At 47.8% G+C, this 13,796-nt stretch overlaps 1 long non-coding RNA gene across 1 annotated transcript; it reads right to left on the minus strand.

The window, feature by feature from the left end:
* Nucleotides 1–338: 338 nt before the first annotated feature.
* Nucleotides 339–9,710, minus strand: LOC137856226 (uncharacterized). Its single transcript, XR_011096293.1, has 2 exons — nt 8,787–9,710; nt 339–6,720 (listed from the first exon to the last, which is right to left on the minus strand). It is a non-coding gene; the product is annotated as an uncharacterized lncRNA (long non-coding RNA).
* Between the last annotated feature and the right edge of the window lie 4,086 nt (nt 9,711–13,796).

The following is a 13,796-nucleotide window of genomic DNA, read 5'->3' on the forward strand; positions in this document are numbered from 1 at the left end:
TTATAGTTAAGAATTAAAAGTATTTGTATATTATAATAACACATAAAATCACTCCAAGTTTAATGAAAAAAAAAAAAAAGCTGGCTGTTTAACTGTTTAATAACTTATTGTAATGCATTTATTCTCTGAGATCAGCTTTATTCATTGGGTGTTTTTTTATTTATTTACTTGGTGTTTATACTGTCACAAATAAAAGGACTGTCTGGTCTTTGGTGTTTCTGCAGTGTTCTACAAGTGTTTATGACCGTGTTAAAATTAACAGAAAATAAAGTTTCACCAGGGACAGAAGGATGGAGCTGGCAGGGTGCTCCCTGGTTGATTTCATTGCAGTCCCAGCCTTGGCATCAGAAGGGGGACAGGCCCAGCAGTGGCCATCAGGAAGACTTTGGAAATCATTGCACAGCTCAGCATGCACCTGGAGAGACATCTGCTTTTCTTCTTGTGTTGCCCAACAACTGCATGAAAAAAGACTAACTTATTGAAGTGCCACCTGAGCACATACTCCAGTGTGGGCTTAAGTGTAAGGATATGAACAGTTCCTACCGGGCCCAGAGGGATTCCTCACATGCCTGCCGTTATGTGCGCACACAAGAACATGGGTGGAGGAAAGTCTCTCCATTCACCCTCCCTGCCTTGATTTTGCCTGGATTCCTTAACTCAGCCTTTTTGTGGTCTTTCCTCATTATTTTTATCTTTTTTTTTTCGTGCTCCCCTGGCTGCGGGGTGGCATGCGGCTTGCTCAGGATGTTTCCACGAACTGGGATATTGTCCTCTGCCTGTTCCTGGTGGGGCTCTGTCATTACCATCTGAGGGGACAGACACATGGCGTGAGCAGCCCCCAGGCAGCTACAGCAGGAACCCGCTGACAGCAGCAGTACCGTATGCCAGCAGCACCACCCCAGCACGATTCACAGCACAGAGAGAGGTTTTTAAGGCATTTCTGTACAAACTCATCCATGTGATGTCTTTGTCTTCAGCTAGGTTATGCTGGTGAGACCTGCCCCGAGAGTCTTAGCAGGGTGTCTATATTACAAAGTGCTCCTCAGCTCTCCTATTTTTCAGCTGTGATCATCTCCTGATTGCTAAAAAAGTAGATGATCGGAGCATTGTTTTGTTTTTATTGGTAATAATTACAGTCATAATTACAGAAGACCATTCCAAGATGGAAAAATCTTTTGCTATTTTAGGATTGTGCAAGTATGTTTCAGGGTGACTTCAGAACAGGAATGTCTGAATTATCTAAAGAAAGTGCTCTGAGTAAGATATTTTTAATCAACACTGTAAACACACTGTCTTCTCCAGCCAGCAGCGTGTGCAGTTCTCAAAGCATGCCAATACTGCGTAAGAGAAAGAAGGAGAAAGGAAAAAAAAACAGACCAATGTGAAAATAAAACTTTTCCATTGCAACACAAAGCCTCTCACACTTTCTGTAACTGAGGTGCCCTCACTGAGGTGCTGCCTTATCTAGCCATTAGGGGATTCTGTCTGAAAGAGCCAAAATAATGCCCTTTGACAGGTTTAACAGGATTGCAGGATGGCTGAGGCTGGCAGGGCCCTCTGGAGCCCCTCTGCTCAGGCAGGGCCACCCGGAGCCACTTGCCCAGGGCCACGTCCAGGTGGCTTTGGAAGATCTTCAAGGAGGGAGACCCCACAATTTGGGCAACCTGTGCCCGTGCTCCATCACCTGCACAGCACCAAAGTGCTGCCTGGTGTTTAGACAGAAGCTCACGTTCCAGCTTGTGCCCAGTTTTGTTCCTTTAACAGGGGGGAAGGGGGAAAACAGGGAGTTTTTTCTTTTTTACTCAGTCGTGTCTCTTGGCTCATAGAGCAAGTTTTAGGGAGGAAAGCAGTTCTTTAAAAACAGGTACAGCATCTTGACATTTCAGGGCTGAAGCGGAGCTTGGCAGAGAAAGCATGGACTGCAGCCAGGCTGCTTCAGTAGATCCTACCTGAAACTGGTCCCGCTCACCCCGTCTGTAGTAGCGCATTTCACCCAAGTGGAAGCTTTTGTGGCATTTTTCCCAGTGAAACCAAGGTAGAATAAAAAGATAAGTGATGCATTGTCTGCTGGTTTGACAAAGCAGAACAAATTCTTTTCTTCCAGAAGATGATGAGATATTAAGAGCTATGCTTCACATCATGTGTAAACACAGGCTTTGATTTAATGGATTCAAAACTTATTTGTTATTAAAATCAGGCCAATTCTCTTTGTTGACAGGGAAGAGATTTTTTTTTTCTCTCTTTTCACTTTCTGTTTGTAGTGGATTTTCATGTATAAGGAACTCTTTCCTGGGGCACGCATCACAGAAGGGCTCACCAGACGTATTCCCTCACCAGCCTCACAGAGCAGCAGCATGGGCCGTCGCCCCACCAGCTCCTACCCCACCAGCACAGAGAGAAGACTTCCAAGTCTTTTTAGCCCATTTCTGGCCTCTGTCTGGTACAAGTGGGAGCCCAGGCTGTGTTAAAGGAGAAAGGGTGCCAGAAGGGTGCAACATGGAGCAGCATCCCAGCTCAGGCTGCCTCCTGATGGCAAGCTAGGCAGTGCTCCGTGCCCGCAGCAGCCTCGGAGGCCACACGCCTGTGGGGCTGCTTAAATACAGCTCGAGCCTTTCCTCCTTGGTGTGGTCCCCACACTGCAACACGGACTGGGTGATGGCCGAATGTGACCCTTAAATAAATAAATAAATAAATAAATAAATAAAGGATCCAATTATAAACATTTAATTTTAGGCTCTTCTACCTTAAGTAAAAATGGTCACTGAGAGTTACAGGGCCATTTCCAAGTGAGAACCCTCTTTGAAGCTTTGGCTATTTTGTCTTTTCTAGTCAGTGCTTAATGATCAATGGGAGAGTAGCGAGGCCTGCTGACTGCCTGTGCATCTCCAAAGCAGCAAGGCTGACCTCTGGAGAGCCTCCACATCCCGGACTGCCCGTCTTCCCCAGGCACAAGCAGATGCATCGGCTCCTGCATGCGCTGAAATAGCTGAAGCTGAGCTCCCCTCCTGCACCTTTGTTGCTAGCCTGCAGAGTCCAGTAAGACCGTCTTCTGAAACGCAGCAGCTGGCTCTGGTGAGCTGTTTCTGGAGTGCAGATCGCTGGTGACTCATCTCTCCTGAAGCCCATCATGCTGCACTTCTCCTTTGCCAAGTCATTTCTGTCGCTCTGACCGTTGCCCTGTTCTCAGGTTTGCTAAGCCGGCACAGCCAAGGAGAGACTCCTTCGGAGGAGGGATACAAGGGGTGAGCAGAAAACCAGTGTCAGAGGATGAACAAGACCCAACACCAACTTCAAACCACCTGTTCCCAGAATTTGCCATCACCGACGGGGTGGGCTTACGGGGAAAGCATCCTGGGGAAGGTGGCAGTGAGCCAGCCGGCGAGGTGCTGAACTCCTCCTGTTGGTGTGCGAGAGCTCTCGGCCCCCCACGTAGGGTTGCTTTATCACTGGAAGAGAGAGAGGTTGTGGGAGGGGACAGAGGAGGAAAACTGTTTGCTATTAATAGCAAATATGAGTGGGAGCTTTGTTTTGAATGGGCTAATTTAATTAGCGCCGTGCAGCGCAGAAGTCAGGCTCGTGGTGTGCTTCACCTGCTGAGCAGTCTCATCTTGGTCAATTTTACAGTGCCTGGCACAAATGTGCCCTGCTTTTTCAGGATCCCCGCTCTTGTGCAGTGCTGCAAATAGCAATATTGCTCTACGCAGTGGTGCTCCAGTGTCACGTTATATTTGTCCGTGTGTTTTCAGTACCTTAGAGAAACAAACAACAGCAACCAGAAAGCAGCTACTTCAGTCACGTAAAACAAGGAGACAGCAAACAGGGGCAGGCTTGTTTCCTTAGCTCTGTAAGACATGGCACAGCAGCTGTACCTGTGAACCCAGATAGACATCATTAGTAGAATAAATTAGTGGGATTATTTTTTGGGGAAAAAAAAAAAAAAAAAAAGCTCAGATGCTTGTGGTTATTATTTGCCTATTTGCACCTTGCTTTAAATAATTGCATGTGGGGTGGGAAATCCTCCTTTTAATGAAAGAAGAAAGGAGCACTCCACAAGTATGCATGTTACTGCGCTGATAAGCAACAACCGGCCCTGAAGGTAAGTTTTAGTAGGCAGATATCAGAAGCAAAGGCAAGGGCGGACAGCTGCCAGTTCAAGACAGAGCTCCTCCTCTCCCATTAAGGTAGCTTTATGGGAATGCTGAGTCACCTGTTCCCTGCATAAAAGAGCTGGAGGAAAAGTAATTATGTATAATTTTCTTGCATTTCTTCTGCTCCCACACCACCATTTCGCTTTTGGAGCGGATCTGGCTGCGGAGTCAAGAGTTCTCTTTGCTGGAAAGCATTATAGCATTGTACCTTGGGCTAGATATGTAAAAGCCTGATAAGCAGGTGGTAATAATTCCCAGTCAGCTTCAAAGAAAGGGTAATGTGTCATTTCTTGGCGAGCAAACACTTAGCGCACATAAAACAGTCATAAATAGTTTGTGGAATACTTGCAAATAACATTTACACAAAAGCTATTAGCAGCTATGCCGGTGAGGCTCCTGCAAGCTTCCTCTTCTCTTTCCGATCCGTATTTCAGGTTTTTATTCATCTGTCCCTGCTCTCTCCCCAACCTGGGGCGTTCTGTCTGTGAAGCCAAGCTCTCCAGCTGCCCTGCCAGCACCCCATCCCTCTCAGGCCCTGAAGCAGGAATCCACAGCCGTTTGTGGTGATTTTTAGCTCTCATCCCTCTCAGCAGCAACATCACCACTGCTCCAAGCTGCTCCAAAAGCATCTCCTTAAAGCCCATGTTCATGGCCGGTGTCCCCAGGTGTCCTAGGATGGTGGTGGCACGGAGCATCCCACCCTGTCCAGCTGCGCCACTGCTCTCCACGTCCCTGGGTCAAAGCCACAGGCTGCTGTGCCCCACGGATTCAGATGTGAAGGGGAATGGGCAGGGAGGGTAGCTCTGAGAAGAGCTCCGTTGCCTGGCCTGTCCCCCCATCCCTTCACTCACACTCTAGCTTCACCATTCTAGCTTCCTGCCCCTTGATCTCCCAGCACAGCCACCAACCAAAGAGAAGGCCAAGGCCAAGTAACGTGTTTTTTTCCCCCAAAGTCACAGACTGTGTTGTGTTATTCATGACTAACTGAGGACGTGACAAAGGCAAAAGAAGGCAGGTTGCTCAGAGCTGCCCCTCTTCCTTGTGTTATTGGTGGTGCTGGTGAAAGGCATCCCGCCACCCTGTGAGCCCTGTGCCCTTGTCCTTCTTCTCTGGCTTCCCACCAGCCCTCGGATGCTGCTGCTCATGTGCAAGGCTGCTGTTTGTTTTGCTAGCTTGTAGGAAAGGCCCAGAGGACAAAAGCCACAGAACTTGGAGGGCTTCCTGAGCGTCCATCATCACTGGGCTCCTTTTAGCCTGGGACCATCTCCCTTGCTGTGTTTATTGCAAACAGCCGCACGAACCATAGCAACACCAGAAATAGGCGAGCATCTTCGTCCCTCTACCCTTTCCCCACCTCTGCAAAGCTGACCCAACTCTTTTCCTCTCTTTTTTGGATATTTTCCCTGCCTCACCAGCAGCACAGAGGAGCTCTGTCGGTCTCTAATCACGTTAGCTCTGAGTTGCAGGTTTTCCATTTTCCTGCTAACACCCCCGAGGGATGTCAGCAGGCCCGTTGTGCCGGTGCTGCTCTGGCCGTGCCCGCCTTTCATCTAGACCTCAAAGGCTTCAAGTGAAAGCAGCCTGGAAATGGGCGGCACCTGCGATCGAGTCTGCTTACGTCTGCCATCGGTGTTTGGAGTGCTCCGCAATGCTTGGCAGGGCGGCCACACAAACGATCCTCTGTTTCAGGAAGGAGGTAAATGGTGAACTCCGCTGCTACCGTTTCAGCCATGCATGGATTGAGACACAGCCAGAACAATGGGCCTGGGACAGCAGAAACTTGCCTCTTCACTTTTACACTTCTTCAGATCCCATCCTGGGGCTCCAGGGGTCTGTGCCGTTTTGCTCCCGTCTGGTGCAGCGCCCTTGCACACAGATAGGTTGCTGTTCCGCGACAGTGCCTGCACTCACGTCCACATTAGAGTCTAATTTCCCAATTTAAGCTTGATGACACAACAGTTTTATTCCTTTACTGTCTTGATTCAGCTGCAGGCCTGATTATAAGTGATTCGCCTTATACCAGGCGGGGGGCAGCTCCTGCACTGAGGGAATGCAGGCACCAGCCCAGCCGGGGAGCGTGCAGAGCCCCGAGCAAGCTCTGCTCAGAGCTCACCCCTCACCACACGTGGCATGAAAGGAACATAAACAGGAAGCACAAAGCCACAGGAAATTAGACTACTGAAGTTTCACTGTTCATAGAAGCATTATTTTTAATATTTCTATTGCCATGTCTCGTGTCAGGAGAGAGCGTTCGACTTCTCACTCTGCTCAGGCCTTGGGAAAGAAAAAAATTGGTCCCTTCAGGTGCTGGGTTGTTTTCCAGCCTGATCCTCACAGTGTTATAACTTGGTAACCCTGATCCCTATCTATTCACATCAGGGGCGCTGAGATCCTGCCCCCAAGCAGAGCGTTGCGCTGGCTCCGTGGCAATATTCGAGCCAATTTCTTCAGGGCTGAGTGTCCGTGAAATTTGCTGCTGTCACTGCTGTTGTGTGTGCTCAGGGGTCAGCAGTAAGGCACACCTCACCTGCATTTCAGTCATCAGGACAAGGCCAATAACTGCTATTTTGTTCTGAAGTAAGGGGGAGAAAATATGAGCTTTGTGGTATTTCTCAGAGTGCTCATTTTAATCCTTCATATTTTTGTTTTCATTATTCTCTCAGCAAAATTCCAGCATCTATATATTACATGGATGAGCAGTTTTCCCCCAAATCCTCAGGCTTTACATGGTAAATGAGCCACTTATCTCCTCCCACTGTCCTTGCACATCTCATCTCCAGGATTCTTTCACCCACAACCACAAATTCGGCTCCATCCCCTACTGATGGACCCACTGTCTGCTCCAGACGTAATTCTCCTGCCATGCTATAAAACAGGCAGTTTCCCCGATGATTCCTCTTGTCAGCAAAAAGCCTAATATTGATAAAATATGAGTCCTCGTCTTCCTTCTCCTAGAACTTTCTCTGTACCTGTCCAGTGACCACTCTGGCCCTTCGGCACCCAGTTTCACCATTCTGAATATGGTTTTCTGACACAGGATGCCTCTCTTGGTTTTCGAGGCCTTTCCTGGTGCCTGTTGTCCAGCGAAGCCACCTCTGCTCCTCTGCTTTGTTCCCAGCTGCCACTCGCACTTGGAAGATGCTGTGGAGAGGCATCTTGCGCAGCTCCTGGCTACCTTCTAATTTCTCCTTAAAACTCTTCAGTGTAACCACAGAAAACCCCATGGCAGATTGCTGCCTCTTGCACTGCCCAGCACCATCTCCCTGACCCCTTTTCCTTTCTCTCTGGACCTACCTGGCTTGAGTCCCTCACTTCTGAGGTCTCTGAGGCTGCAACGTGGGAAGGTTTGGGCCTTTCCAGGAGGCATTAGCTTTCCTCTGCTCCTGCCCAAACTCACAGTCAGCCCTTCCCAGAGCCCTGCTGTGCCTGTCCCGCATGCTGCCACAGCTATTGCTGTGCCCTGACCTGCTCCATCGCCCACCTCTTGCACTTCTCCTTCCCCTCTGCCTTTTCCCAGCCTTTCTCCCAAGACCCATTACACACCGCCAGGGGGACACAAACCAGCACTGACACACCTGGAGGTTTTTACTTCTGTTATTTAGTGCACTCCCCTATTTTTATGGTTTTGCTCCTTTTTCCTTGCAGGTTTGTGTGTCTTGGCTCTGAGCTCAGCCCACCCCATACCTGCAGGATGGTCGCCACCCTGAAGGCTTGCAGCGACCACCCTCCCTCCTCCTCAATTTTCCCTGCTCCCTGGCCCCTTTTGTCCCGCACCCCCTGTTTTGTAAGCCAGGCTGCTTCCTCCTTCCCCCCCTCCCTGGGAGCATTTTCTGAGCATTTTTTTAGCCACTTCCCCTTTTCAGGCTTGACGTGCACCCGGAGATTAACGAGCACGCAGCATCCTGGGCACACACTGGAGTAACCCCCTGCCTCCAACTGCCTGCCGCAGCACATTTTAATCTCATCAACAACTGCACAAACTATTTATAATCAGCTCTCTGATTACATTCCTAAGGTCAGCATCCAGCCTGAAAGACTCGGAGCGGCCCATAGGCTGCTGCAGAGCCCCCTGTCCCCCTGGGGAGAGCTCGCAGAGCTGCTGCAAGGTGCCTGGCCACTGGAGCCCCAGGTGCCACCTCGCCCTCGGTGTCCCCCTTCTCGCTGCCCCAGCTCGTCCCACTGCATCTCCCCTGGTGGCTCTGAGCTGTGGAAAGAGGAGGTACCTTCGGGGAAAGCTGATTAAAAATACCCATGCTGGCATGCCCAGCAGGTCAAGCCTGCGCTATGGTCTGCACACCGTACACCCCAGCAAGGGGTGTTTATGCTGGCCCCGAGCGGGGCATGGACAGCCCAGGAGCAGAGCCTGCAGGTGCCCTCACAGCTCCCCGTGTGTCTTTTTTAGCCAGTTCCAGCACAACCCCAAACCCTGCTGTTTCTCAGTGAGATTGGGAACCGATGCCCTCAAAGGTATCTCTGTCACGGCAAGCAACAATTACACATGGGCCACAGAAAAGACTGTCCTTGTCCCTTTGGCCACCCTCCTCCTCACCACCCCTGCAGCAAGTATAGCTGGGCTGCCCCTGCCACTTGCCCTAACCCTGCAGAAACCAAGCCCAGCACAACACGAGGAAGCCATACCGCTCCAGCTGGCCTTAGCAAGCAGGTTGCCGTCAGCTGAGGGCTGTGGGGTTCAGGCAGTCCTGTGTGGAGGTGGTGGCTCCTGGGATGGGGGCGAGGCAGAGCATCGGTCCCAAAGCTGATCCAGCCAGCTGAGCTCATGAATCATCTCCCTGTGGTGTCTGGGCACCTTTTGGGCTTGGCTTTAGAAACCCACGGTCCTTTGGAGAAATGCAAGAGCTGCCTCTTGGAACTGGTCTACAGCTGGACCAGAATGCTCCAGTACAGCTGGGTGCCAGTCAGAGAGGGGTTACACATCACATACAGCCCTTGGGAGGGCAACAGGCATAAAATACAGTGAGAAGTGAAAGCAGGGGAAGAGCCTGGTTTGCATTTTGCAGCTGGATGCTTTCCCTCAGTAGCACCAGGCAAGGAAGGTACAGGCCCGCTGAGAGCAGCCCAGTGCTCCTGGAGACTCAGTGAAGCTGCTGCCTTCCCTCACTGCTTCTCTGGTCTTCCACACACCTCAGAAGACATTTTTCATTATAATAGGGTCACGTAATCTTATGCATACCCAATGGCGGGCAGGCAAAGGCTAGCCAAGAATTAGGGACCTCAGGTGAATGTATGTCTGCATTAAATGTCAGGCCTGAGGCGAGGAGGGGCCGCAGCTCACCTGGGGTTGTTGATTGCCTTCTGAGGTCTTTGTATTAATAAAGGGCATGGAGAGGGCTGCACATGTGGGGTTACCAGCCTCACCTGCAGTCTGGCCAGGAGAACCACCATGCTGGGCACAGGAACCAGCTGGGGAGGAGGAGGCACAGAAGGGTTCAGGGCCTTTGCAGTAGGCCTTTACCTCGTTAAGGCCTGCTGCTAACGAGGCAAGGTTTACCTCCCTTCAGCCAGCCTTTTTGCAGGGTGCCATGCAGGAGAGGTGTGGGCTGTGTGTTTGAGGAAGCTGCTTTCAGCTGAATGGGATTAAAAGGGAACCCAAAGCATTCTCATTTTGGTACCAGAAGTTGAAAGGGAAAGAGGAAACTCTGGTGTCTGTTAAGAAGGATCCTACAAAACCAAATTCCTCTGTAAGGCAGCTGCCAAAGTTTAGTTTTAACTATGTTTTTGTGCAGAAAAGTGTAAACTGCACAGTGCTGGTGGTTCCCACTGCTCTCCTTAGATGGTGACAGGGTTATTTCTTAATGACCATGAAGGGCTGTGGCAGTACTCTTCATCCCCAGGCCCACCCTTGCATCAGAGACTCTCAGACCACTCAGCTGATATTGCTATTTTAGGTATACAAAGGAAAACCTGCTACCTGGTCCTTTTTAAGGGTAATTAGACAACTTTGAATGGTCTGTTTCTATACACAATCTAAATCCAGGTGAACCAATTAATATCATCTAGGTCAGTCTTCTATACCTCTCACTACTGAATTTCACCAGCTGAGCCCACACGAAGCTCGACATCTTCAGCTAGACGGAAACTTTGCGGCCTTGTGTGTGCAGCAAGCAGAGGCAGAGCACCATCGCTGGCCAAAACAAGTCCTCTGAGCTCTGGGGGCAGCAGCTGTGAGCTACTGAGGCCGATTCAGAGTCTTGCCTGCAAGCACTAAACAAAACAAAATACTTTTGGAAAATGAATACTGTGCATCTTTATTACTTCTGAGGCACTTTAATTACGAGACTGACTTCATGACATAACATTTTGGTCTCTAGCAAGGAAAAAAAAAATGTTTTATTTGGTTGGAAATGTTAGGTGTTAATTTTAGTTCTATGGTCATCCAGGAAAGTCCCAACTACTGAATTAGATTTTGAAGGCTCACAGACATAAATATAATATTTGAGAGCTTACAAAGCAAGTTTTCTTCTCCATGTGTTTTCAGCAATTGCCTTTCATGATGCAGGCAAAACAAGTTATTGCACCATCCTTCTGTTTAAAGACCATCACCCAGGTATGGCAGGAGGTTTTTTTTTGGTGGGATGCATTTTTAAATTATTAAATATTACAACACTCTCCATGCATCGGTGGTCTGGCAGCATCTGCAGTGGGAGATGCTTTGTATTTGGGAGTGTCCTCTGGGTGGGTCTAGAGACCTTTTGGCCTTAAAACGAGCTGATTCAGTTCTGCTTGAATATGTGATGAGAAAGGCAGGGGGAGGTTTTCTTGGCCATTGGTGATGTGATGTTCCCATGTTCTTTGGGATGCGAGTCCCCGGCAGCAATAAACACCCAGGCCGACAGAAAGCAGCCACTGGGAGGTGTGAGAGGGTTGCGTCATGCAGGAGGGTTTCGGTTTTGTTTTCAAATTGCCAATTAATGTGAGTTTTGTGGGTTATTGCGCTATCTACAGTGACACCCCGTGGTGATGAAGCAGTAGTTTGTCTCTGAACCTTGATGGCAAGAGAAAGAGCTGTTCTGCTATGACTGTCCTGCTGCAGACACTCACCAACAGGAGCAAATATACCACTGAGAGGGAATTTTTCCTTGGATTAAGTATAATTCCTTACAGGGTATAGGGAGAAAACTCTTCTGCTGTTATCCTTTACTACCCATACTGTTAATATTTCTAGAAGTGATTTTGTATGCCTACTGCCCGGCCTCAGCAGTAAATAAACAAATAATAAGCTTGCATTAACAAACGTAATGTGAATATAAAAAGCTATTTGCAATCAAAAACATTACAGTATATGTGTCCAGAGAAAGTGAACCAGTGTATTTGGAGTTTTGAATGATTTTAATTCTGCTTTATCAAGATAACTTATTTTTAAGCTATCAAAAATAATACAAAGGAGTGGCTAATGGGAAGCTTTGCTGCATCCTTCAGCTAACTGAAAGGCATCTACAGCATCAGTGGAACCAAGTCTTTTACAGGTGCCATAGCAAGAGGCAACAGCCACAGACTGCAGCTTGGGAGGGCTGGGATGGATGCTGTGAATGCCATGGGGGCTGTTTTGGTTTTACACACTGTCCCGATTTCACCTGTTCAACTAGATTGTATTTTTTTCCAGTTACCATGAGCTTAGTTTACAAGCTCTATCCAGACCTAAAATCCTCCTTGCCAGATGGTGTTCAAGGACATTCTCACCTCCACCCTTCTCCACCTGGCTCTTTCTCTGCCCTTAAGCTACACTTGTGGGAACACCAGCTCTTGGCTAGAAGTAACCCCAAAGCCTTCCTGGCTCCGTGGAGCAATTTACTCACCTGGAGTGAAACACAGCTCTTGTACTGAGAGGAAAGGATCAATGGCAACATGCCTCTTGCCCTAAGCCCTACCTATACATCTTCCTAAATATCCTAAATTCATTGCAGCTTACTTTTGACTTTGTTTTTCTCTATTTTAGTGAACACTAGAAAAGTTGTAGAATCACTTTTCCTTTAGAGATCTCCTTTAATCCAAAATGGGATTACTGTCTGTAATGACAACTTCAGTAGGCTAAGTTTTGTGAAGCAGGATTATGTAATAGTTCTGATATACAACAGCATCTGAATTACACAAGGTTTCTCATGAAGGATCCTGAGGCAGTTGCTGGTGGTTTTATTCTAATATGGTAGGGCTGCAAAGGATGGAGTAGGGATTTACCTGGGATTTCACCACAACATAGCAAAGACGAGACTAGAACCCATACATCCAGCTTCTGCTTGCAAAAGCTGAGTGCAATTCTGCAATATCCTCAGGACCTGGGGACAGCGGAGCTCCTCCAGTCAAAGCAGCTATTTTGGAGTAGTAGTTGTGGGGCTGAAATACCTCTGCAGTAAAAACGGTGCCCAGATTTCAACAGAATGTCTGACTGATCAAACTAACTGCCAGACTCCTTCGCTTTCTTCAGCACTCTTTCCCCTGTGATTGAAATGCTCCTGCTTTAGCCGGGACAGAACATGCGATTGTATACAGCTCTCAGAAAAAACACGATGCTCTAAGTACTAAGCTTTGTTACTGCTTAGCGAACTTGTTTCTGTTTAAATAAACACAGCTGACTTTGGATGCATAATGCAAGGCTTATGCATTTTGGGACACTCAATTTTTATTGCTGCTAATCACGGCTCAAGAAGTTAACGTGGAGGCTGAGGGTTTGACTTGTTTTCTTTATAGCAGACTTGAGGGGAATTCGTATTTCTTTTTACATAATGACTCCATATTACTTGTGCTACAGCATTCACATCACCTCTTCAGGCTTCCCTACCCCTGCCTTTTTTGGGGGAAGGAGGAGCAGGTGTCAGATGAAACAAAAATGATCCAAGAGTGCAATCTTAGTTAATTATGCAAAAGATGGATGTGCTGCACATTCAATCTGCTATTAATCAGCTATTTTAGGACATGAACACAATACCTGCCAAGCAAATTTAAAGGGAGAACTATATTCAAACTTCACAGCTGTCAATACTTCATGAGGTAGAGAAAAAAGATAAATGAATACTTCAAGAGAAACACAATTCATGGAAAAATGGGACTAAAGAGCATGAAGAAGGATCAAGATCAGAAAGATCAAGACCTTTTTAAATCCAAGGGAAGAGCATACTCAGTGACAGGACTTTTTCACAACAAAAATACCCTAAGAATTCAAGGAACATTCCTGTTCCCAGTCACTCTGGAGTAGAGTAACAGAACTATCAGCCACTTCAGGCATCTCACTGTGCAGCTGCTTGTTGCAATTCACAAACTATATGAAGAATCCCACACATGGGTTTTTGTGTTATTTTTTTTTTAAGTATGTTTGTACAGGGTCCTACTTAGTTTTTCCATAGAAGCATAAGTAATAAATCTGCCTGAAACTTAAACTTCAATCAGCTAAGACAGACTGTCTCTCTCTCACAAAACATTTTGAAAGAGACATAGATGAGGTTCCTCCTATTCAGCAAGCAGTCAGAGTACTTATCTACAATGTTTAAGAATGCCTCCTCTATAACTTTTGAACCTGCATTCCCCGTGTCTCAGTCACTACACTCACCACCTGGCTATAACATATACAATGCTTTAAAGCAACTTCCCTTCAACTTTAGGTGTTAAAGCGGATTGGGAAGAAAAGAGAAAGCAGTG

This window comes from Anas acuta, chromosome 4 (assembly GCF_963932015.1).
Source record: "Anas acuta chromosome 4, bAnaAcu1.1, whole genome shotgun sequence".
Taxonomy (NCBI): domain Eukaryota; kingdom Metazoa; phylum Chordata; class Aves; order Anseriformes; family Anatidae; genus Anas; species Anas acuta.